The following is a 23,308-nucleotide window of genomic DNA, read 5'->3' as shown; positions in this document are numbered from 1 at the left end:
CACGGGCTGTGAGGGAGCAGAGGGCCAGCAGACCTCGACACGGCCCAGGTGGATACAGATGCAGGGGACTCATGGAGGCTGTGGGAGGCAGAAGCCTCTGGAACAAGGATGTGGGTGGCAGGGTCGTTAGAGACCCGTGTCCAGCTAGGAAGCTGCTGGGTAGAGGGTCATGGGGTCACAGAGACCTCACCTAGACAGCTGCAGTGGTTGTGTGTGAGGGGTTGAGGGGATCCCCAGGAGGGGTGTGGGGACAGTGGTGTCACAGCAAGGACAGACCTCCAGAGCAGGCCTCTTGGCCACACATCTGCACCGAGGGACAGCTCTGGGGTCCATGTCCCCTCCTCATTTCTGACCATTTGGAGGGCACAGTGGGCAAGGGTCTTCCTCAGAAGACAGTCTGCTAGGCAGCCACGTGGCTTCAGAGGGAAGCAGCCGTGGGAACCGGCCTGAGCTGACACTGGTTCCACCCTTGGAATCTGGGGGTAGGGCGGGGAGAGGACGGGGCCCCAGAACCCCTTGGCCAGGACTGCCACGTCCACGGGACTGGTGAGGGGCTCCCGCCCCAGTGCTTCTTCCTGCCTTGCCCTGCGTGGAGGAGGACTGGTGTCTCCTGGGGGACCCTGCCGGGGCTCTGGGCCCCATCTGCACTTCTGTGCTGGCAAATGCAGAAGAATTAGCTCAGCAACTTCCTCCCCCTAATCCCCCACCCCCACTCTAAATACCTTGGAATCAAGAGAAAAGCCAAGTGGACGTTTGGAGCCTAATTCTCTTCAGCTGTGCGTGCGTGCGTGCGTGCTCTCGGGAGCAGAGGCTTGCGAGGAAACCTTTTGAACCCCAAATGTTAGAGCTGGAGGGAGCACAAGGAACGTTAGTCCACCCCCACCATGTCCAGATGAGATAAACCAGATGCAGGAAGAGGACAAGACCTGCCCTGTGTCACATGGGAGCCCAGGCAGAGGCCACCAGGTGCCCGGGCTCTCTGCCTTGTACCCACCCCCGCAGTTGCAAGCCCCAAGAAGGTGATGAGGTACAGGCACCAAGTGTCCAGGACATCCATGACCAGACTCCCAGGCTGGCCCGGGATTGGGAAAGAGTACAGTACAGCCCAGAAGGCTGTGGCTGCAGCCCCCTCCCCAAGTCCGGCCAGTGCCCCAGGCCAGTTCCCTTCTCCCTGGGCCAGCCTGGCAGCCCCCCCATTTCTGGGCCGGCCAGGAGTCTGCCCAGCCTTGCATGCCTCTCTGGCCAATTCCCACGTGTCTCTTGTCTCTCGATGAGACAACAAACCCCTCTCAGTCTCGGGCTCCCCAAAGGACTAGAGGAGAGGCGGGGGTGGGGGCCACACAGCAGGTGCGAGGGGCTGGCGGGCAGCACTGGCTGATTGACAGCGCCCCGTGTGCCGTGAGGGGGTGAAAGGACACCAGCAGGCTCCTTGGCCTGGCACGCCCACTCTCAAGAGTGGTTCAAGGAGACCTCACGTAGTGGGTGAAGCGGCAGACCCTGGAGCCCCACCAAGAAGGCCCGGGGGTGCGGGCTGGGGTGGGGGTGGGGCGAGCCAGTGGCAGGACACCTGTGAGACAGGTTCCCAGCCAGGGTCACAGGAGAACACAAACCTTATTAAGTGTCAGATGGAATCAACTTAATTTTCATGATTTTACAGACTGATTTCCAGATACAATCCTCGTGTCTCCCTCTGGCTCCTTCCATGGGTCAGACAGCCTGGCTTTAGGTACTGCCGCGTTCACGTCCTTGAACACGGCAAAGCAGAACAGTTGGAGAAATGGCTCCAGGCTCACTAGCGAGGCACAAGGGTCAACCAGGGCACTCACCCAGGAAGAAGCAGTGTGGTGACCTACAGAGTCCCATCAAGAAATGAGTCCCAGCAGTGTGGAAATGCGTCTCTCCCCCTCTGGAGACGGAGGTCCCAGCACACAGGGAATTGTGCTTTGGTGAGACCTGGAGATTCATTCTAAAGACTGGGGCTCGAGCTCCCCTGACCTGGTCTAAGGGTGGACACGCAGGGAGGCTGTCAAGGAAGGGCCCTGGCCTCCCAGGCAAGGCAGCGGGAGGTCACAGGAGGCAGAGGCCCGGGGTCTGGAGCTGGGCGGGGAGGCTGGATGGGACCCACAGCAGGAGGAAAACTGGGGGGCCCATCCAACCCAGGCCCCACAGGCCTCCCCACATGTGCTCTCAGAGCTGAGGGGTATCACCTCTAGCGAGGCTTGTCAGGGTTCCTGTGTTACAGTCTGGGCCAGGACTCCAGTGGCCCCCTGCTTTCTCATCTCAGGGGAGAGCATAACAGTGGTCACCACATGCTCCTGGAGGTGAGGTGGTGGGAGGCCGTGACAGGAAGCAGGAGAGAGGACAGCTGAGGACCTGTTTGTTCCTAGGTGGCAAGAGGTGGAGGGACCTTGTGAGCAAAGGCGCTGAACCCACTGTCCCATCAGATTTGACTCTCAAAATGTAAGGTCACAGATAAAATGATCAAGAATCTCAAGATGGTGACATGTCTGCCTCTGGGATAGGCAGATGAAGAAACACCAGGTGGTGATGGGAGTCACAGCCTTCTGCATCAGATGTATCAAGTCCTGGACCAGTTGGGAGGACACAGGTATCAGAGGACGGGGGGGGGGGGCTGCCGCTCCGCCTTCCCGGAGGCTGGCGGGCACTGTTAGAGGACCACACTGGGCATGACTTCTGAAGGTCAAAAAGATACCTCCTGGTGTTAGAAAAAATGACACCAATTTCCCTTTTCTCCTCCTCACTGAACAACAGAAAGAAAAAAACCCCACAACCAAAAACCCTGACCCAGTTACCGAGAGAGAGGGGCGGGAGATTCCGGACTGTTTTTGTAGATATATATTTTCAGCAAAAACAGTTGAGATGAATGGCCTCCTTGCGTGCCTTGGTGAGGGGCAGCCAGCTTGCTTGTCTGGCTCCAGCCTCCCATTTCCTCCCTCCTTTGTTTGAAGTCAATCAAGGGTTGGGGTGTAGCCCCATTTGAGAGCATACCCAGAGTTCTACATTCTAACACGCTTCGCACAACCTGCGTAGGACCTCGGAGCGCCCCAGGCCTGCAGGAGAGCCCTCAGGCCGGTGTTGGGCATTGTGGTTTGTGGATCTCTCCAACTTCACCACAAAGCCTGGCACCCAGGATGAATGAATGAATGACAGACGCGGCAGGCACAGTCCTGAGAAGGACCCCACCTACAGGGTGAGGGGAATCAGAAGCATCAGGTGGGGTAGAGTTGTCAGGGGTCCAGACTCAGCCCTGTCATCATCTGGCTGGGTGACCCAGGCAGGCCATGGAGCCCCTTCACCTCTCAGTGCGCGTAACAGAGCGCCAAGGCCTTCCTTACAGGTGTTTGTAAGGAATGTCAAAAACAGCGGCCATAGTTTAGTGGGGTCCCAACATCGCTGTCATGGGAATGGCGGAATGACAAAGGGTGGGATCACCTTTTGCACCTCCTAGACCAGCCAGGGTCGGAAATCCCTGATCCTGGATCATGGAAATTTCCAGAAATGCTGGCCAACCCCATCTATCAGGGGCAGGGATCTGCAGCAGGAGGCCGCCGCCCCCCTCTCAGATCCGAATTCTCGCTGGGGTCAGCATGCAAACGTGGCGGGGGCCCAGGCAGACAGTAGGGGGGCAGTCGCAGACGACGGGGGGGGGGGGGGGGGGGGGGGGTGTGCTGTGCTGGACTTGCCTGGCCAATCCGAGCCCGGGTGGCAGCAGCACCAGCCAATAATAGAGCGCAGCACGTCGCTTTCCCCGCACAGCCAATCCGCACGGGAGCCCTCGGCACCCCCGCTTCTGCGGGCCTGTCCAATCAGCGGTGCGGCAGCCGCCACGTCAACGCGGCCGGGGGTGGGTAGCCGCTGCAGTCGCTGGGCAGAACAGTTGCCGCGTCGCCTCCGCGCGCTGCACTGCGGCGCAGTGTCCTCGGCGCTCCGCTGTTCGCGGCCTTTTCTGTGCCTCCCCAGGTCCGGGCGCGGCCTCTGCTGCGCGGCCTCCTCAGCGCCCGGACAGGTCGGTGCGCGGTCTCTTCTGCCCTCGGACAGGTCGGTGCGCGGTCCCCGCTGCGCGGCCTCTTCTGCCTTTGGACAGTGGCAGTGCGATCTTGGCTGCGTGGCCTCCGGTGCGTGGCATCCACTACGTGGCCTCTTTGGCCCTCGTATGCGTTGGTGCGCGGCCTCCGCTGTGCAACCTCTTTGGCCCTCGGATGCGTTGGTGCGCGGCCTCCGCTGCGCGGTCTCTTTGGCCCTCGGACTGGTTGGAGCGCGGCCGCCGATGCACTGGGATCCGATCGCGGCAAGGGACGGCGATCGCCAGCGGCGCGGAGGTGAGTCCTGCGCCACGTCGGCGGATGGGCGGATGGTGGGTGGGCGGCGCGCTGCCAGGGTGATGGGCGTCGGCTCTGCGCCTCGGGGAGCGTGGCAAGAGCCCCGCTGAGTCTGCGGAGCGGGGCGAGTCGGTCTGGGTTGCCGCCTGGCCCCGAGTCTGGGGACGAGGTGGGAGGTGCGAGGTCGTAGCAGCTGCGCGCCCGCTGGGTGGAGGTGGGATCCCAGTCGGCCAGGGGTCCGCCCCGCGGTTCTGGGTCGGGAGGACCTGGGTCCGAACGGGGTTTGGGCTGGGTCTGCCGCAGGGTGGAGTCTGGGGCCGAGGTGGACCGCAATGGGGCCTGCAGTCGTCCTCGCGGACCGGAGTTCGGCGGAGTTCGGATCTTGGGCTCGCGGGGGACTCGCCTGGCGCTGCAGCCTGGGCCCGAGGTGCCCCCGCGTGGAGTCTGGAGCCCTTGCGCTTCTGAGCTGGGAGGAGGAGGGGTCTCGGGTCCTGGCAGTGCATCTGAGTGGGGCCCAGCTGGGACCCCGGGTCTCAGGGCTGAATCGGGGACTGAAGTCAGGGTGCACCCGCTTTAGGGTGCCGTTCCGAGCTGGTGGGAAGGGGTCTGAGTTGTGATCGGGATTAGGGTGGGGCGAGGATTCTGGTCAGGGAGGAATGGAGGTTTTGAGTATGGGTGGGGATTCTGGAGTCGGATCAGGGGCCAAGTGTGGGTTCTGGTTCTTAATCGGGTGGGGAATCACCTGAGTGAGGGGCAGAAGGAAGGAATAGAAACTGTGGACAGACGTGGGCCAGAGTTGACTGACCGCGAGTCTCAGCCTGGGTAACAGCTTGGAGGATTGCGCTTCAAATCTCGGCCTCTACCTGTTGCCCCTGGCAGGTCAAATCACCTTTTCCCTAAAATGGGGAAGCACGTCTTCCCACAGACCTGCTTGGGTGTGCGAGGCAGCGGTCCAGCCAGGTAGCATCCTAAGAGTATCACAAGGTCCATATCACAGTATTGGCCACGGGGCACGTGGGCTCACCACCAGTCCCTTTCCTTTCTCTGGGCCCCTTGCTAGAAGAGCAGCTCCGGAAGAGAAGGTTTTTCTGCTGCCTCCCCCACACCCAGCCAGGAGCCTGGTACGCAGCCATGTTCAGGCAGGGCTTGCTGAAGGAAAGCAGGCCGGCGGGATTAGCCAGATTTCTATGGTGTCTCAAGTGATCCATTTCTGCACCTGTTTTCCAGATACTCACTAGGAGAACAATTTAAGGATTGGGTTGCTGATCATGGTTCTATTTTAATGTGTTTCCAAACATGCTGAAGAGAAAAGTGGATCTGTTTCAGGATTCATGCTCCAGCTAGAAGGATCTTTTAAAATTGCGAATCAGAGCATGTCCAGATTCAAATAAAGAGAGCACAAAAAGAAAATTATGAGCTGTTTCCCTGATGAACACAGATGCAGATATACAGTGTTAGCTAACTGAATCCACAGCATATTAAGCAACAATTCCTAAACCAGTGGGATTTCTCCTTGGAATGCAAAGATGATCCGATATCAGAAACTCTATCCGCGTAATTCACCACATTAAGAGACTACAGGAGAAAAGCCATATGGTTCTCCCAATAGAAGCAGAAAAAAATTACATGATAAAGTTTAACGCCTGTGTATAGAATTTGGGGGGTGGACTGCATGGACCCCACTTAGCAAGCCAAGGCTAGAAGGGAACTTCCCCAACTGGGCACACGGTGTAAACCCAAATTAAACTTTTCAAGAAACCTAACACAAAGCCCAAAGGTGTAAAACTCAGTTTAAGATAAGGAGGGGTAGAGAGTGTTCCCCTGGTCAGCTCTAACTCAGGAAGGAGAGGTGGAGATGTGAGGTCTCGGCAGACCCTGCAGCTCTCGGGACAGATGGTCGTCAAACACCTAGCTCTCAGGACTCTTTGAACTCTTAAAAATTATTGAGGCCCCCAAAGAACCTTCCTTAATATGGATCATATCGATTAATAGTCATATTCCTAGAATTTAAAACTGAGAAATGTTTAAAACAGAGGACTGTGCCGTCACGATTCCAGACAGGTCCCACTGCTTCTGGGAAGTTCTCAGCCTTACGAGAGGGAGAGGTGGAATTGGTCCCCGTGCACGAAACGGTCTTGACCTTTTCTGAAGGGGTCTGGGTGGGCTCTCTGGGGTCTGGGGCTGCTTTTGGACACTGCTGAGCTACATGGAAAAAAAAAAAAACTGAGACACTTTTACAGTTAGAAAGACATTTTCAGCAAAGTTTTGAGTATTGAGATCCATATACCAAAAATAAACAAGAAACCCAGGTTGCTTTATGCTCATAGTGACTAAAAACATATAAGGAGGTTAAGATAGCAATCAGAGTGGCGACAAAGTGTACGCCAGGTCTAAGAATTAACAAAGATGATAACTTCTACAGGGGTAAAAATTTAAACTACCAGAGGATAAAACAGGAGCTCTTCAATATCCAAAAACATCCTGTTTTCTTGCCTGGGGTGATTTAGCCCTTACAAAGACGTCCAAAGCTGCAGATTTGGTGGGAAGGGGTCTGAGTTGTGATCGGGATTACAACTCAAACTCACTCGCACTTCAGGTGGAGGGTTTGAGGGACTTGATAAATTTCCTCAAAGTGTGTATGGAAGCAAAAAACTGTAAATGCCTTGTGGACTTTCAACAAACACTCTGCGCCTGGGCAGTCAAGGGTGCAGCAGCGGAGGCCCCCAGTGCAGAGAGGCTCCGAGGTGGAGGAGGGTGTGCACGCATTCAGGGGGACTACCCGGAAGGTGAGGCTGGGAAGCTAGTAAAGTGGAAATAGAACAATGCAGCTGTGGATTCCTGCCTGCCCCTGGGAACAGTGAGCGCCACATGCCCTCAGGATGTAAAAGCAGAGCAGAGTTGATCTTTAACAGGAGAAAACTACAATTCAAAGTGGCCTTGGGGTTACTAGTCGAACCCAGAAAACACAGACCTCAAGAACAAAGTGCATGAACTTGAACACATGCAGGTCGGGGCTCTGGGGAGCTGGGCACGACGTGAGACCCGGCTTGCCTGTTCCCTTCTCACGTCCATGAGCGTAACTTTGCCCGTGACAAATTGTAAGGTATTTGAAACAACTAAAACTGATGAGAGAACGCAGCTAAAACAAAGCCCTGCAAATCAGTCAGAAGACAGGAGGATGGTGATTTGCAGGAGGGTTAACGAATGGGTGAACATTTGCCCAGCCTCATCAGTCATCGGGGAAGTACAAATGAAAGTGACAACCATTCTTGACAGACAGGAGGGGCATTAGAAAGCAGGATAAGGCCCAGTGGCGGCAGAAGGCAGGGAACCAGCCCCCCGTGGGCTGCAGGTGGGACGGGAGGCTGCAGACTTTCTCCAAGCCGGCCAGCACTTCTTCCTCAAAAAAATATTTTGTACCTGCGGCCCAGCAGCTTCGCTCCTGAGTAAACACGCAAAGCGTTCCCCCAGAACAAGCAGGCGCTGTGTGCACTTGGCAGGCCTGGCCTGGGGTGGGGGCCCGTGGGGCCCATGGCTGTGGTTAGGAGCAGGGGACGGGGTGTACACTTCACAAGATGGAAAAGATGGAGACGTGTACAAACACAGTGCCTAGTGACACAAATGCAGGCAGAAAGAGGGCCCCAGGACACGACTGTATCTAAATTAAAATTACACACCATCCAGACACAGGGCCAGGGCCCGCATGCACACAATGATATAAATCAATTACGCCGCAGCAGCTGTCGGGGGGAGGGGAGCAGGCTGCAGCACGGGGCCCAGTGGGAAAGCTCTGAGAGGAGTAGCGGCGCCTTACCCGGACCCTTCCAGGGCGACGGTGTTTTATGGGCTGAGGGCTATGACTAACTTGGTGTCCCATGTCACAGAACCCCAGAGCCCAAGAACGAGGGAATGAATGCCTTCCTCACTCTCCTGCCAGATTCCCTCTGGTGACTACTATTTCTAGGAAACGGAGCTCTGATTTCATTTGTTTGTTTATTTATTTATTTACGTTTAACAAGATCTGCCGGCCTTGCGCTGACCTGCTCAGACCTCAGGGGCTCTGTGGCAGCCCCCCCACCGGCTGGCCCTTCCCTGGTCCCCACCACACGGCCCTCTCACTGTTGGGTTCTCTGGAGCTGTGGCTGTCGGGGAGACCTGCTCTGACCCGCTGGGTCAGTCGGCCCCCACAGCCCCTTGCTGGCTCAGTGTCTGCAAAGCATGGGCTGCACTGTGGAATGTTCTAGCTCCTTAGGCAGCGACTTATTTCTTGGCTCACTGTCTCCTCCACCTGAAGGAAGGCCCCACAAGAGTGCGTCTGTCTTCTCTATAGGCCTGGGCGCCAAGCTGTGTCCCAGGGTTCTGCTGAATGGCCTCATTGATTTGTTGAATGAATGAAGAGGCCAGGTCAGGAAAGCGTTCGTCCATTTTCAGAACTCAGTGAGAAGTAAGCAGCCTGTCAATGCTGGCCCCTCGGGCCAGGGTTTCTTAACTGCCACACTGGTGACATTGGGGCCAGATCGGTCATTGTTGGCGGGGGTAGGGGGTGGGGAGCTGTCCCTTGCCTTGCAGGGTGTTCAACGGTCTGAAAGGCTTCTATCCAGCAGAGACCAGTAACCCTTCCTTGGTCCTGATAACCAGAATGCCTCCACAGGTTGCCACACGTCCCCTGGGGGCACCCCCGGAGAGGCCAGCTCCAAGGACTGAAGGGCCTCGGCTCCAGCAGGCCCTGGCCTGCATGCCGCCGCGTGCAGCACCCACAGCCTCACCATTCCCTGTGAGGAAGACCCCGGCTCCTGCCTGACTCCTGCCTGGCCCGTGGGCGCACTCTCTTCCCGGGTCAGTGGCATAGTTTGCATTTGGCGGGTACCTCCAGTCCCTGACACACGGGTGCCATTCAGGTGTCAGTTGGAACTGTCTTTTGGCTGTGGTTCCTAAGCCCTTCCTAGCATGGCCGCCTGTGGCTTGACCAGTTTGGAGGTGGCCGGCCGGCCGGACGGTGCAGACTAATGGGTGCAGGGTTCAGAGGGAGGAGGTCTGCTCCCAGAAGGCCTGGCTGGAAAGCAGGTGGTGGCTTCAGTGCCGTGCTGTTTTTTTCTTTCCTGTGCTGCCCGTCAGCCTCTGCTGTGCTGCTGGCCCCGGCACGTCTGGGTCACTGGCCAGCACCTGGCCAGCTCGGGACTTCAGCAGAGCAGCCATTAAAGCCTCCTGGGCCTGGGCGCACCCGCTCCCAGCCACTCTGAGGCAGAGCTGAACCTCTCCTCCCAGGCTTTCCTGGGCTGGGGAGGCCTTCGTTTGCAATTTAAATGTGGCCTCATTTATGGCCTCGTCTGTCCGCTCCTCCAGCAACCTCGGCTCTCCCTCCCCAGCCGCCGAAGCCTTAGCCAGGAGAAGAAACTGATCTAATGGGCTTTTCTCCCGCTAATTGTAGCAATTAGCATCAGAGAATGGGGACTCGCTGGGGGGCCAGCTCCCAGCAAAGAGGCCTGTCCCCAGCTTGGGCTAGGCCCAGCCACTCAGGCTGTTGACTGGGCCCCCACCAAGGCTCTGGAGAGGCTTCAGACCTGGGTGCAGGCCTGGGGGAGAGGGCCGAGGCCTGCTGGGTGCTGAGGGTAGTTATGGCAGGTGTGCATCTGTGCTGCCCAGCCCAGCGACTGCACAGGTAACCCTGGGCTTTGCCATGGGGCCTTCCCAGCAGAGGACCTGTTTGGAGCACAAGACCAGACCAGATGTGGGAGTCGGGGAGGGCAGGTGGAGGGCCAGCTGGTGGTATGGCAGGAAGTCATGTGAGAGAGTAAGGGGCCTGCTCTGGTGCGCGGACCCACTCCCCACCCCAGGCAGCTCCTGCGCTCCGTGCTGCCCTCTGGAGGCGGGGAGACTGAGGAGGGCCTGACGGGAGGACACCCGCCCTCACCCAGCGGGCGCACGAGGGCATCCCGCATGCTTAGTCACTCTGGTCATGCTGTTGCTGGTTGAGCCGGCGTCCCGTGTGCATACATGGCCTCCCAGGAGGTGGATCACATGGGGGCATCAGGAGGCAGGGCAGCCGTGGGCATTGCCCACTTTTCAGATTGGGTTTCAACAGGTGCTGGTGGAACACTTGCCAGGCCTCAGGCCAGGTTGGCCCGCCAAGGAGGGTTTGAGAGGAGAAGGACCTGCTTGCCTTGGTGGGGCCTGCAGACCCGAGGCCGAGCAGTCCCTGGGGTTGCTTGGCCGTGCCCAGAGGGGCATGCGTGGAGGGCTGTGACCATGGAAGGTCCTTCAGGAGGGAGCTCCCTTAGGGAAGATGAGGCCAGAGGGGGCTGCCCGCCACCAGGGCTCTGCGCTGGGGATGGAAGGAGCCCAAGAGACCGAGAGCGGCAGGCCTCTGAGCTCGGCAGGAGGAAGCCAGAGTGACAGGCCCTGCTGGCACTGAGGACCTTGGGCTTGTTCTGAGACCACCAAGAGCCACCCAAAAGAAAGGTCTCACACAGGGAGAATGAGTTGGAAGGAGAGGAGGGGTGTGGGCTTGTCAGTTGGGGGGCGACTGCAGTACCGAGAGCCGCTGGCCCACTGTGGCAGTGACAAGACGGAGGAGCGGTGGAGGGGGCAGTGAGCCTGGCCTCTGTGATGAGTAGGTGGCAGTCGGGGGGCAGGTACGGGAATGATCCCAGGGTTTCTGGCCGGTGGTGCTGGGGGAGTGGGTGACAGATGGGGACCCTGGCTGGAGGAGCAGCGGGGTGCTGGGGTGACGGGTGGAGGCTGTGGGAGTGGCTTAGGAAACAAGGTTCGGAAAGAAGGGCATCAGCCTTGAGTGGCAGGTGGGAGAACCCGCAGAGGGGACTGCAGTCAGAGTCAGCGAAGTGGCTGGGAATGCAGGACAGGAGGGACAGACAAGACCTCTTGGGGACAAGGGGAGGTTGTATGGAGCCAGTGCTCCTGACCCGCTCAGCCGCTTCCCGATGGTTCTCACTTCTCGCTCTCCTGGTACCCCAGAACTAAGGAGGCACCGCGGGGCCGAGCCGGGCCCGCTCCCCCGGGAGGCCCCGTCCCTGCTGTTTCATGATGGTGGAAGGATGGAAGAGCCCCCCAATTTTAAGCAAAGCCAGGCAGGCTGAGAAACGGCCTTGAACAGACTGAGATGAAAAACAAAGAGGTCATCACCAGCGGAGCCCGAGGCCGGGCGCTTGGGCCTGCACAAAGCCCGCGGCTCCTGCGCTGCGCTGCCCGGCGCCCAGAGGCCCAAGCAGAAGAGGGCAGGACGGGGTTCCAGGCAAGGGCAGCAGCCCTGTGCAGGAGGCGGCCTCTTTCTCCTCGTCTCTCTTTCCTGATTAGCGGCTGGAGCAGCTTTCAGAGGCTCCTAAGGGGTTAACTTCGGACTTTTCCACTTGCTAATTTTTAAACAGCTGAGCTCTGAGTGCCTCCCTGAAGCCGAGAGGCCAGAGGCCAGCACAGACTCTGCAGGGCTCCTCCGCCTCCACCGCCTCCACCCCCCAGCGTGGCCAGGAATGTCCCTGCATCTAGAGAAAGGCTCCCTCCCTCCCTCACCAACATGTCCCCGAGCCTCTGCCCTGCAACCAGGACGCAGTGGGCTGTGTTAATATGTGACTCCCAAATGAACCTGTGAGGTTGGCTGAAAGGGACTGGGACCTGTGGGTGGCGGGACCTGGATGAGAAGGGGGCTCAGACCCTGTGGCCCTGACATACATGCTCCATCTGGGCCAGGAGATGGGAGAGTGCTCCCACAGCCTGAGGTCTGTGCTCCCGCTGACCCTCCTGCCAGGCCATAGCCACTGAGGGCGCCATCTACCTTCTCTGCCACACCGGGTGCCCAGGTGGGACGCACACACATGCAACCCGCCTGCCCGGGTTCCATCTTGATGTCCCTTCTCCCCCTCCCCTTAGCCCAGTGGCACCTTCTTTACCAGCCTGAGGTCCTGCTGGGCTCAGCAGCTAGGCCCCAGGCCCCGGCCTCTGATCTCAGCCCCACCCTGGCACCATGGGATCCCAGTTTTCTTGGGGAAGGAGGCAGACCTCTTGGTCAGCCATCCTAGGCCAGTCCAGGCCTAGGATGCTCCTCACTGCCGCCGGACGGGGCACCCCTGGGTTCAGCGGAAGGCACCTGATCCCTAGCTGGCCCACAGGAGGAACGGGCCCCAGTATATGCAGGTGCAGCCAAGAGCACTTCAGCCAGGCGGGGGCCTTGCCTGAGGCCCTGGGCACTAAGCCTGGTCTCCCCATGGTCTTCCTCATGTCTGGTGGGGGCTGACCTCACTCCAGGCGCAGAGCCACTGGCCAGGCTGACTGCCTTCCAAACCCTGCAGCCTCGGCTTCCAAGATGGTGGGCAGCACAGGGATCACCCAGCCTGGTCACTCCTGGCCTGATCACTCCTGGCCTGACGTCTGTGCAGCCTCTCTTGCTTTGCCACCCAGCACCTGCAGGTTTGGGGATGGGCCAGGTTGGCTGAGTGTGTGTGGCGGGCAGTACCGAGGCCTGGGACACTGGACAGTGGGACAGGGTGTAAGGCCAAGCAGCCGCTCAGAGCCCAGCTGCCTCTTTGCATCTCAGCAGAGCCTGGGTTAGGTGTGTGGAGCGTCAGAGGGAACAGCAGGTATCCCCAGGTGAGGCCTGGCCTTGTCAGCAGCTGGCCAGCGCAGTGGCAGTGCCACCCGAGGTGGAGGCCACCCCAGCTGGAGGCCACCCCAGCTGGAGGCCATGGCCCCGCCCTCCTGGGTTGGAGTGATGCTGGGTTGGGGCTGCGACCCAGCACCACACAGAGGGCCAGCAGAGGGGGACTGCTGAGACCACCCTAGGGAAGTTTGCCAGACAGGAGGGGACACCCTGCAGAGGCTACACGGGTGACACTCTGGGGTTTTCCACAGTCCTCACAGTCCTTGTCTGAACTGGCGCTGGCCATGGCGCCTCCCTCCCAGTCACACTGGCGGGTGAGGGGGCTCTGGGCAGTCCCCCCAGGCACTCCCTCCACAGCCCTCTGCAAGACCAAGGAACCCCAGTGGGGTCTTTCCACCTTGGCCTTTCTCCCTACACCCACCAAGCCCCTATTTGGCCCCCACAACTCAGGTCCCAGGAGTGCCACCTCCTCAAGCAGAGCCCAAGAGCAGAGAGAGCAGTGTGTGCCTGAGCCCAGGGGTACTGACCCCTCCCTCACCCAGGGAGACATCAAAGGGAAGCCCTGGGCTGACCCCTTGGGGGTGGGAGGAGTGTAGCCCCGCAGCGCGGCCCTGCCTGACCAGCCCTGCCTGGCCGTGGGGACTTTCCATCCCTCCAGCAGGTCTGCAGGACACCTGGGCTCCCTGAGACCTGGCTGGCCAGGGACCTCACAGTTTCTGTGGGGGCTTGAGAAGAGTACAGAGGGACACTGGCCTCCCCCCATCAGTTGTGCCTCCTAGTCAGGGGTCCACGCAGTGGGCATGCTAGGTACATTGGGAACCCAGTCCCCAAGTCCCAGGGTCCCGGAACAGCCCCTCCGCAGCCTCTGCAGCAGCGGGGCACAGGGGTGCACCACCCACCAGGCCCTCTGCAGTGAGCGGGGCTGCGTGCAGGTGGGGGCCCAAGCAGCCTGCTCTCCCTGACCCTGCCTCTAGCCCTCAAGCAGCCCTGTGAGGCTGAGAGCCGGGAGGCCCAGAAGTAGTGTGGGCTGGTTGAGCTGAGTCACAGCCTCCCCGCCTCTGGGTGTGTCCTGCCCTGCCTGGATGTGGCAGCCTTCTGTGCTTCTGAGGGAGCCGGCACTCAGGCCTCTCTCACGTGGTTGTAGACCAAGAGTTCCATGATGGCCCAAACACAAGACATCTGACATCACTCCTTGGGGTCCCCCTCCCCAGGGCTAGGGACTGCAAGCACTTGGCCCTGGCTCTTGCTTCTGCCTGAGCACCCCCAGTGCGGCCCTGTCCTTGCTCACTAGGATGATGGGCCAGGTGTACAGAGATGCTTGTGGACCTGGACTGGGCTGCCTCTGCCCCCAGGCGGGCCACTGGGCAGATGCACACAAGGGACTCTGTCCAGAGTTGCCACTCTGGGTTACGGCAGGGGGTGGGTGCTTGGTCCACAAGGGAGGGGACACAGTGCAGTTGGAGGCCACTGATTTCGCACTCGAAAAAGGGCAGTAAAGCTGTGGGTCTTCCCATCCTTGAACAGGATTTGCCACCCAAGTGGGACCCACGTCTGGTACAGCAGTCATGCTCTGTGCAGCTCCGCTCTGGGCCTGTGGGCAGACACGCTCACATGGAAAGTGCTGGCAGCCCGGTCCCCACGGGTGCTGGGGCTGCACGTGAGGTTCCGCACGGGGGCGGGGTGGGGGCCCACGCATCTCAGGACCGTCGTGGGGAAGTGGTGGTGTCCAGCCTCTGTGCTCAGGTGTCCATGTTTCCTGATGGGGCTGAGTGCCTTAGTGCTGCTGGCGAGCCAGGTGCACAAGCTCCTCCCCAAGCCTAGAGCTAGTAGAACTGACCGACCTTTCGGGACCACCTGGGGCCAGGGCTCAGCAGATGCTCCCAGGGCCTGAGGCTGGGGCAGGCTCAGGGAAGAGGTTGTGGACATAGCTGGGGTCTTAGGAAGGCATAGGACACCCTGGACATGAGGGGTCAAGGCGATGGCCTATACCTCACCCTCCACACCCTCTGCTTCATGTGGGGAAAGCCTTTGGGAGACCCACCCTTGAATCTTAGGGTGCTCCTGAAGGAGGCTAGTCAGGGAGGTCCTGGTGGGCCGCCTGAGTCCTGAGGCCTGTGACCTTCCCTTCCTGCTCCTGCCCAGGCAGGTCTAACTGAGGGCCCTTCCCAGGCTCTGTGGCCTAAGCAAGTACCCAGGTAGCCACCAGCGTCCACTAGGGCACCCTCAGCTGCAGGGCCACTGACAGGGGTGGTCACTCCTCTGCTCAGAGGCCACCCCAGGAACACAGAGCAGGCAGGTCCATTGCTTTCCTGACCCAGCAGGGAAAGGGAGGGTGGGAAGACAAGGTCAGCAAGAAGGTTCTAGAACATAGTCTGTTTGCCAAAGCAGCACATTCTCAAAGGAAAGAGGCTGTTGCTGAGCTGAGGAAGGAGTGGGCCTAACACTGTGGCCCACTGGAGCTCGTTGGAGGGGCCACGAGCCCTGGGCCTCGGGCACACACTGCACCAGAGGGCCCGCAGGGTTGGAGAGGGGCTGGGCTGCTCCCGCCATCCCAGCTTCCCCTTGATGAGTGACCTAATCCCCCGGAGAAGGGACCTGGTAAGTCAGTAGCACAAAGTGCCTGTCTCCTGGCAGAGCCTGGCCAGCTCCAGTGGGCACTCCTCTTCCTCAGTCTCTGGGGTGCCCTATTCTTCAAGGGAAGCTGTCCCCTTAAGAGCTGGCGGGAAGGCTCCCGGTGGCCGTGCAGTCCTGAGTCACGCTCTGAACTGCCTCGACTTGACGGGAGGATAGGCTAGCGCAGATGGCTAAGGAAGGACGGCACCTGGAGGCGCTTCTCGTTGCGCAGAAGCAAAGCTGGTGTTCAAGCTGCGTCCAGCGAGGGACTGTCACAGAGAGTGCCTTTGGCCCCCTTGCGTCATGGAGAGACCTTGAAGGAGAGCGGAGCGTGGGTGTGGGCCGGGGAAAGGAGCTGACAAGGCTGTTCGCGAGGCCTGGTGCATTGGAAGTGAGTCAGGGCTGCAGCCACCATCCAGGGGATGTGGAGGACCAGGGCTCTGAGCCGAGAAAGCACGGGACATCTCTGCAGCCACGTGAAGGCCAGGCTGGACGGGCAATGCTGGGCATGGGCTGGCATTTCAGGGCGCTGTGATGCTGGCCGCGGGGGTGGGGTGGGGTGGGGCTTCCTGCCCAGGTCTTTATGTCCCTGCTCTCCTCCGTAGCTTGAAGCATCTACTCTGAACTAAGCCTGTTCTGTCCCGAGTCACGTTTTACTAGGAAAACAGTTGGTGGTGGAATCACCTGCGACCCCTGCTCCTCCCAGTCATGCCCTGGGAGGAAGCCCTAACAACTGGCCAGAGCCCAGGATCAGCATTTGCGGACAGCAGTGGCAGGCACGGGGGCCCACGTTTGCCAGGGAGGACCTGGCCCCTGGGTGTCAGGCTTGCAAACTCAGCTGCTGCCGCCTGTACTCAGCTTGGAGGGCTGGGGACCCTCGCTCTGTCCCTCACCTGCTATGTGCGGGCCCTCAGTAGAACCCTTGATCAGTGTGGCCCACACCCTTTTCAGACACGGCCTGCCCCACACCTCTGAGTCGGAGAGCTGTGAATCTGGGAATAAGGCCTGCAGGTCTCGGGGCTTGGAGGTGCGAGAAGCCCACCTCCCCCAGGAGGGCAGAACTGGGATCACCCTGTGCAGGGCCGGTGTGGGAACACACAGCCAGGTGGCCCCACTGCGCGCACACCTGAGTTCCTCCCCTGGTGCCACCATTTCCTGTCTGGATCTGTTGCCACCAAGCCTTGGTTTCTTGATCTGCAAAAACTGGGATGATTCCTGCCATACATGACTCCAGGAAGGTCCCCAAAGTCACTGCATGCTGCCTCTCCCTGTCCTTCTAGAGTGGCGGCAGAGGGGGAGAGCTGCAGGGCAGAGGCGCGTGGCCAAATGCCTTCTGGGGACTCTGGACCCCAGCTACCAAGGAAAGGAGAGTGGGGACATGGGCCCTGGTGGGAGCCCTGAGGCACTGCTGCCACTCCAAGACCTGCCTTGGCCTCGGGGCCCAGGACCACCTTTGGGGACCTGGCCTGATCCCAGTCCCCCAGTGCCCTGCAGGAGTCCTCTTGTCTGTCTAGCTGTTTCTCCAGCACACTCACCTGGGGGCTGTGGTGGGCTCCTGTGGATCCCCCCAACTCCCCTGGCTATAAAGCACCGCATAGGGAGGCCCGTGTCTGCCCTCCTGCACCATGAGTGTGACCCAAGCAGAGCTGCACATTAAGACCCAGAGGGGAGGTGTATGGTCCTCTCCTGAGCTGCAGCGTAAGTCAGCCCTGGCCTGCAGAGGGTTGGCAGGGCGCTTGGCCTGTGTGGAGAGACACCAAGGGAATGTGTGGGGGCTAGGGCATCAAGGACGATCCTCTGCTGCCTGGCCTTGTGACCCGGGCCCTAGGCTTAATCCCTGAGTGCCGGGCGGATTATCTCTAAAACAGACATGATAACCTCTCAGTCCAAGGCTGGAGATCGGGGTGTTGTGTGCAGGGCAGCAGAGAGGCAGTGGGGTCAGCATGGGCAGGTTCTGAGACCCAGGTACTCAGAGCCAGTGCTCCCGCCTTGCCTGCGTCTTAGAGCCTGGCCACCTTGGGAACACCTGGACCCCCAGGGACGTGGGGCCCAGACACTGCCTCCACCCTCTCCTCCTGTCCTGGTGGGCATTCCCAGTGTGGGGTGGACAGACAGAGGCGCGGGGAGCACCCGGAGCCCTGCCTTCAGGGAGGAGGGCATGGCCTCCCCTCACCCGTGCTGGGAACTGCCCTGAGTCCTCTCGTTCCCTTCAGCTCTGAGAGCCTGGCCCTCACGTACCAGTCTTGTTAGCCCAGGACCAGCTGGGGGTGGGCAGGAGCACACAAGGTCCCCAGCAGAGCTGCCTGTTGCCAGCCTGAGCTCACTGTGCGCCCGGGCCAGGGGCACAGCCAGGAACCCTCGGAAAGGCAAGTTCCTCTGGTAAGGGACAGGTGAGGCTTCTGAAAAGTCCAAAGGGTGTGAAGAGGTGGCTCAAAAGAAAACCCAAGGCTCTTAGTCGTTTGAATAGATAAAAACACACTTGCAATAAGATAAGTATAAACTAAAGCTCCAGTATGATCTCATGTGTCCGACCAGGGAAGAGGACACCTTGACCCTGCACGGGTCGGGGCAGCTGTGTACCTGCTCACGGTGTGAACAGGGGCGACCGTATGTGGCAATACCTGCCAACACATGTGGAAACGTGTTGATCTCACTGGAAACGGGGGGAAGGGTCTCTCAAAGTGAATCCGTAAGATGGAGACCAGAGTGTTATGAGAAGTAGGTGACTGGGAAGTTCTCTTGAAAAAGTTATTTTATCCCACATGTGACAACAGTGACTATCGTTTCAAATATGTGCTCTTTTTAGGAAAAGAAAAATGAATTGGGAGGACTTCTGGTTTGTTTTGTAGTCTCCTACCCAATGAGGGCCTCGGGCATCTGGGAGGCGTGGCAGGGCTCGGTGGCTTCTGCAGGGGCCGAGCCCTGCGCCATCTCATTGGCCCTGCCTTGCCATCTGGCATCCGCCGGGGCCTTCTTTCACCTGGTAACTGCCCAACTCTGTCCAATCTCTGCTGGAGAAACACTTCGCTATCCCTTTCCCTAGACGAATGAACTCCTCTTCAGAAGTGACTCACTGTGTGCTTTATGTTGTCTCTGGTGGACAAGGACAGCCCGGAAAGAGACGGGTCAACAGAGATGCAGCAGGGGTGGGATGGGTGGGGGGACCATGTGGGTGGGGAGGGATGGTGCAGAGGGAGCTAATTTCATAAGTGGTGGGTTCATTAGTGAACATATCTGAATGGTCACTGGCTATTTTTAGATGCCCTATACATCCATCAATAGGGGCTTGTTCCATAAATCACGGCACATGGGGCTCTGCAGCTGTTGATAAAAGGAGGTCTGCTCGAGGTCGTGACACAGACCCTCCAGAACACACAGCGCCTCCCCTTTTCACTGGGGCACACTGGCGCTCAGAGCTTGCCAAGCAACGAGGGGCCCAGGCAGATCCAAAAGGTTTTTTTACAGCGTGGCCTCTGTAGAGAGAGGACCAGCTCACCACGCCGCGGTCACTCCAGACTCTCTAAGCACAACCACTACACCGACCATCTCCCGCCTGGCCACGGTGGCCTCGGTGCTGCCATCGGAGATGCCAGAGACCTCTAGGTGTGCTTGTCTGCAGGCTGCCGAGCTGTGATCGTTTCTTGTGGGCACCTCTGAAGGGTGGCAGTGTGACACCCTGTGAGCCCACCTAGAGTGCCCCTCCACCCACACTGCATGCCTTTTGCCAGGCCCCGCAGCCAAGTGTTCACTAGAAATGGTGTTGCCTCCGGAAAGACCCCGGCTCACTACCTGAGCAGGACGGTGAGCACATCCCACGTGGGAGCAGCCCACCCCGCTGGGCAGAGGACACACTGCCCAGCCCGGAGAAGGCAGCTCTTCAGCTCTGCCATGGAGAGTGTCACCTGTTCCCTATGCATACAAGTGACTGTTGGGCACAAAGATGTCCTCACATGCCCAGGCCAGGATGGTCAATAAGCAGTGCCCACCTGCACTAGAGGTCATGGGGACAGTGCAGAGAAAAGTCCCACTGGCTGTGTTGCTGCGGGGTTAGAGAAGAGGGGCACATGAGCGTCCTGTTCACGTAAAGCCCTCTGGGAAGACCCAGCAGAGAGCTTGGCGGTAATGCTGGGGAGGTGACTTGGGTCAGGGCGCGGGGTGCTTCTCTCCACCACATCCCTCTGTGCCGCCCCGTGCCTGTGAGCCCATTTCCCTGGTTTCTTAACCACACTGACTGCTAGGATCGGCCTGCCCAGCTCGGCGGGCACCCTGGTGGGCTGTGAGTGCGTGGTGGCAGTGCACAGCTCTGGCCAGCCGCGTGGACGGCCCCGCGAGCGGCTACTCCCCAGGCGTGGCGCTGCGAGGCCCTGGCTCTCATCACTGTGGCGGGGCTGCTCCAGCACAAAGAGGCCTTTGAAAGGAGAGGCAGAGCCGCGTCAGGGCTCCCTGGAGGGCCCGCGGGGCCAGCCTCCGCCTGGGGTCCTGCACCCCCCCCCCCCCGCCCCCCGAAGGCCCCGGGCTCCTGGGCAGTGGGCCTGCGTGGGGTCCCGCGTGTCCTTATGGAGCTCCTAGTGGGAGACGGAGAAGCGGATGAGTTCAACATGTCCTGACGGCTGTGTCTCATTGAATATTCAGGTTTCTATGTAACTTCTCTCCATTTTCAGGTGATCTTTGATTTTGATGAATGTGAAATGACCCACAGGCACCTCCTGTGCTTCTCGTCTGTCTGCCTAACGTCTGTATTGACTTAAACGCTTTCTAACGCACATCCACATTTGAGGCTCGTTTCTTTTCAGCTCTAACTTAGATCCCGTTCCACGTTCGTGTTTACGTTGCCAGAACTGCTCTGGGGAGGGGCGAGGTATCTGCTGCTCAGAGGCGCGGCGGGAGCTGGTCTGGCCCTGGCTATTCTGGGCGAATGACACAGTGTTGACCTAAGAGGGGCCTCAGTGCTCCCCACTGGGGCACTGCCCCCAGCTGGGGAAGAGGCCACGAGCCCACACCAGGACTGCCCACTCGGGAGGTGTCCACACAGCCTCTCAGGGGCTCTGTCCTGAGCTGGCAGAGAGCTGGGCGGGAAGAAGCCGGCCGAGGGCCCGCCACTGTGAGGGGAAGGAGGAGAAGCAGTCCCAGTCGGCCCCAGGGGCGAGGCTGGAAAGAGTCTGCAGCTGGAGTCGCACAAAGGACCCTTCAGACCCTGCAGCCAAGGTGCCCAGGGAGCGCCTTTTTTTTTAAACAGCCATTAGGGTGACAAGCCTTTCCAAAGGCCAGCAGTTGGCACGGGTTTCCAGGAAGCTGGTCTGGCACTGGCTAGGATCGGAGCAACTTTAACAGTGCAGTTCAGAAGCAAGGAGTCATCAGGAAAGGTTTAAGGTTCAACAAACTTTTTGAATTATTTTGCAGAATGCTCTGCTTTCCAATCGCGAGGCGCTTGCCGTGGCTCTTTTAACCCAGGGCCAGTTCAAAGGCGGCACCCCCCTGCACATTCCTCCACTGGAGGTGTTTGTCTAACTCCTGGGGACCGGCTTCGCAGGTGCCACCCAGGGCTGGGAACACGGGGCCATCTTCTCATCTTGACAGACAACCCGCCACCGCGCACCTCTCCCCTCGGCGCACCTCTCCCCTCCACTGGTCCCTCCTGTGTGCACGCACACCTTCCCGAGCAGGAAGCTGCTCCTTGCCAAGACCGAATGGAATTCAGGTTTCTAGAGGGTGTCCTTGGCCCCTAGCTCCACTGAACAAGGAAGAAAGGTCCTAGTGTGTGTGTCGGGGGCCGGGAGAGGGGCCTCCATCTCTGCTCAGGTCTCCCTGGGCCCCAAGAAAAACCCACAGCTGGCTGAGTTATCCCAGCCACGCCCAGCCTCGGTGACATTCCTCTCTTTCCTGAGCTCACATGGGGTGGCTCTAGCAGCCCCACTCCCACACCAGGGGTCGGGGAGCCCTAGCCTAAGTGCTCCTGGGACAGCCCATAGTACACCTGAGAGGTTTGCAGTCCAGGCTCAGGGCAGCTGGAGATCTTGGAGGGGTCTCACCAGGCAGGGCACCCCCATGGGGTCAGATGCAGTTCCTGCCTGACCACCGGCCCCCGGGGCTGAGCTTTCATGCCTTCTCAGAATTCCTTCCAGGAAGTCCCTCTTTAGAGCCATCCTTCATTCTCCTGGCTGAGGTGCTGGAAGCTGGGGGTGAAGGGTTTGCTGCAAGGGCCCACGTGGCCCTTCCCTGCAGAGGTTCCCGACAGGCCAGCGAGAAGGGCGGTAACCCCTCCCCCATCCAGCCCAGTTCTTCCAGACCCTGAGACCCGGCATCCTTGGGAGTTAAATATTGACAGGAAAAGGCTGACATGGAGGAGGTAAATGAGCCAGGGTGGCAGTCTGCAGCGCGGGCTGGACAGGCTGGTCACGCTTACTTCGCTGGAACCAGGTCACTGGGCCTTGTACCTTGTGGCCAGGTAGGGGATAGGTAAAGAGAGCGACCCTCCTGCAGGCTGTCAGAAAGGACAAATAACTGCTATGAGCAAGGACATTTATGCTCTGTCCCCAGGCAGGTTGGGTGCCCATGCAGAGGCCAGCTAAACCGGGCCACACCAAGCTCCATGCCTGGCGCGTTTGTTGATTAATGAGACTGTTTTCCAATGCTGAGGCCTCCTGGTAGCCTGGGTAACTTCTGCTGAGATTGATGCTGGGGGGGGGAAGGCTGAGGGTTTGCAGCCTGGGCCTTGACACCTCACCTGGTCCTGGAGTCCACAAGGGACTCGGATGTCTCGTCACAGTGGGGCCTCTGGTGCCGGCTCCAGAGTACAATCTGATGGAGCTTGGGTCAGGAATGCTACTGCCCCCTGGGGTCTCCTGGCTGTACCAGGAAGTGCTTTCGAGGCCTGACTGGCCAGCTCGCTGTCCGTTTTGGCCAGCAGACCCCATCTTTGAGTGTTCACGTGATGCCTCGACCCTGCTGGCTTCCACTTTTAGGCAGGGCCTGCAGTGGACTCACCAAGGGGTCTCTCTCTTACTTCCTGGGGACGGCTTGCAGGGCCAGGCCCAAGGCCTCTCAGGTAAGCCTCTTGCTGCTTACTGAGCAGTCAGTTGGCCAGGGGTGAGGCCTAGGGGAGTGCCTGGCCTCCGGGGCTCCCCTGGTCCACCCTTTCTGAGGGGCTTGGTAGAGTCTGGTGGAGGAAGATGTGGACCTGCCAGACCTGCAAGAGAGCAGGCTCTGGCCTCCTGCTCCGGGCCAGGTCAGTCCTGCGGATGGAGGGGCCTGGCAGCACCGGGATCCCAGGCACTGCCATGGAATATGGGAACCCCGGGCCGGGGGCCGGGGGGACGTGCCCAGCGAACGCCTGCTGAGCCCTTGGGGTAGGCAGCCGCACTGCTGTCCCATGCGCCCACCAGCCTGAGCTCCATCAAGCTAGGAGCCACTTACCAGGTGTCACTGCCCCAAAGGCCACCTGTGCTGTGTAGCTCTGGCCCTTGCTCCTGCTCCTAGCCATTCCTGGTCCCCTGAACCTGCCATTCCAGTCCCCCTTGAGCTCCTACCTGGAGCCCACACACCCAACTTGTGGGTTTCATGGGACATTTCAAAAGAAAAGCAGGAAAAAAGTATTCAAGTGTTTCAAACTGGAAGGGGCTTGATTTATTTTAACAAACCTGGACATGAACGTAAAGAAGACAGTAAGAAACAAACCCACCTCCAAAAGACCTGAGAGGGAGGGTCAGACAGAGGAGGATCCCCTTGGAGCAGAAGACAGCTGTCTATC

At 59.5% G+C, this 23,308-nt stretch overlaps 1 protein-coding gene and 1 long non-coding RNA gene across 15 annotated transcripts in view; one reads left to right on the top strand and one right to left on the bottom strand.

Moving 5' to 3' along the window:
• Positions 1-23,308, bottom strand: part of Kcnq1 (potassium voltage-gated channel subfamily Q member 1) — a 285,308-nt gene that overhangs the window by 116,999 nt on the left and 145,001 nt on the right. The window lies entirely within an intron of this gene.
• LOC131424190 (uncharacterized) overlaps positions 3,900-23,308 on the top strand; it is a 100,057-nt gene continuing 80,648 nt past the window's right edge. The window contains exon 1 of one of the 2 annotated variants that reach the window (XR_009226841.1): positions 3,900-4,340. This is a non-coding gene — a long non-coding RNA (uncharacterized LOC131424190). The remainder of the gene's footprint in view (positions 4,341-23,308) is intronic. The other variant, XR_009226840.1, reaches the window with a different exon arrangement.

Source organism: Marmota monax, unplaced genomic scaffold (genome assembly GCF_021218885.2).
Source record: "Marmota monax isolate L192 unplaced genomic scaffold, Marmota_monax_Labrador192_F-V1.1 WCK01_AAM20220418_F8-fsc00038, whole genome shotgun sequence".
In the NCBI taxonomy this organism is placed as follows: domain Eukaryota; kingdom Metazoa; phylum Chordata; class Mammalia; order Rodentia; family Sciuridae; genus Marmota; species Marmota monax.
The sequence above is the reverse complement of the archived record's forward strand: the minus strand, read 5'-3'. Positions and strand labels throughout refer to the sequence as shown.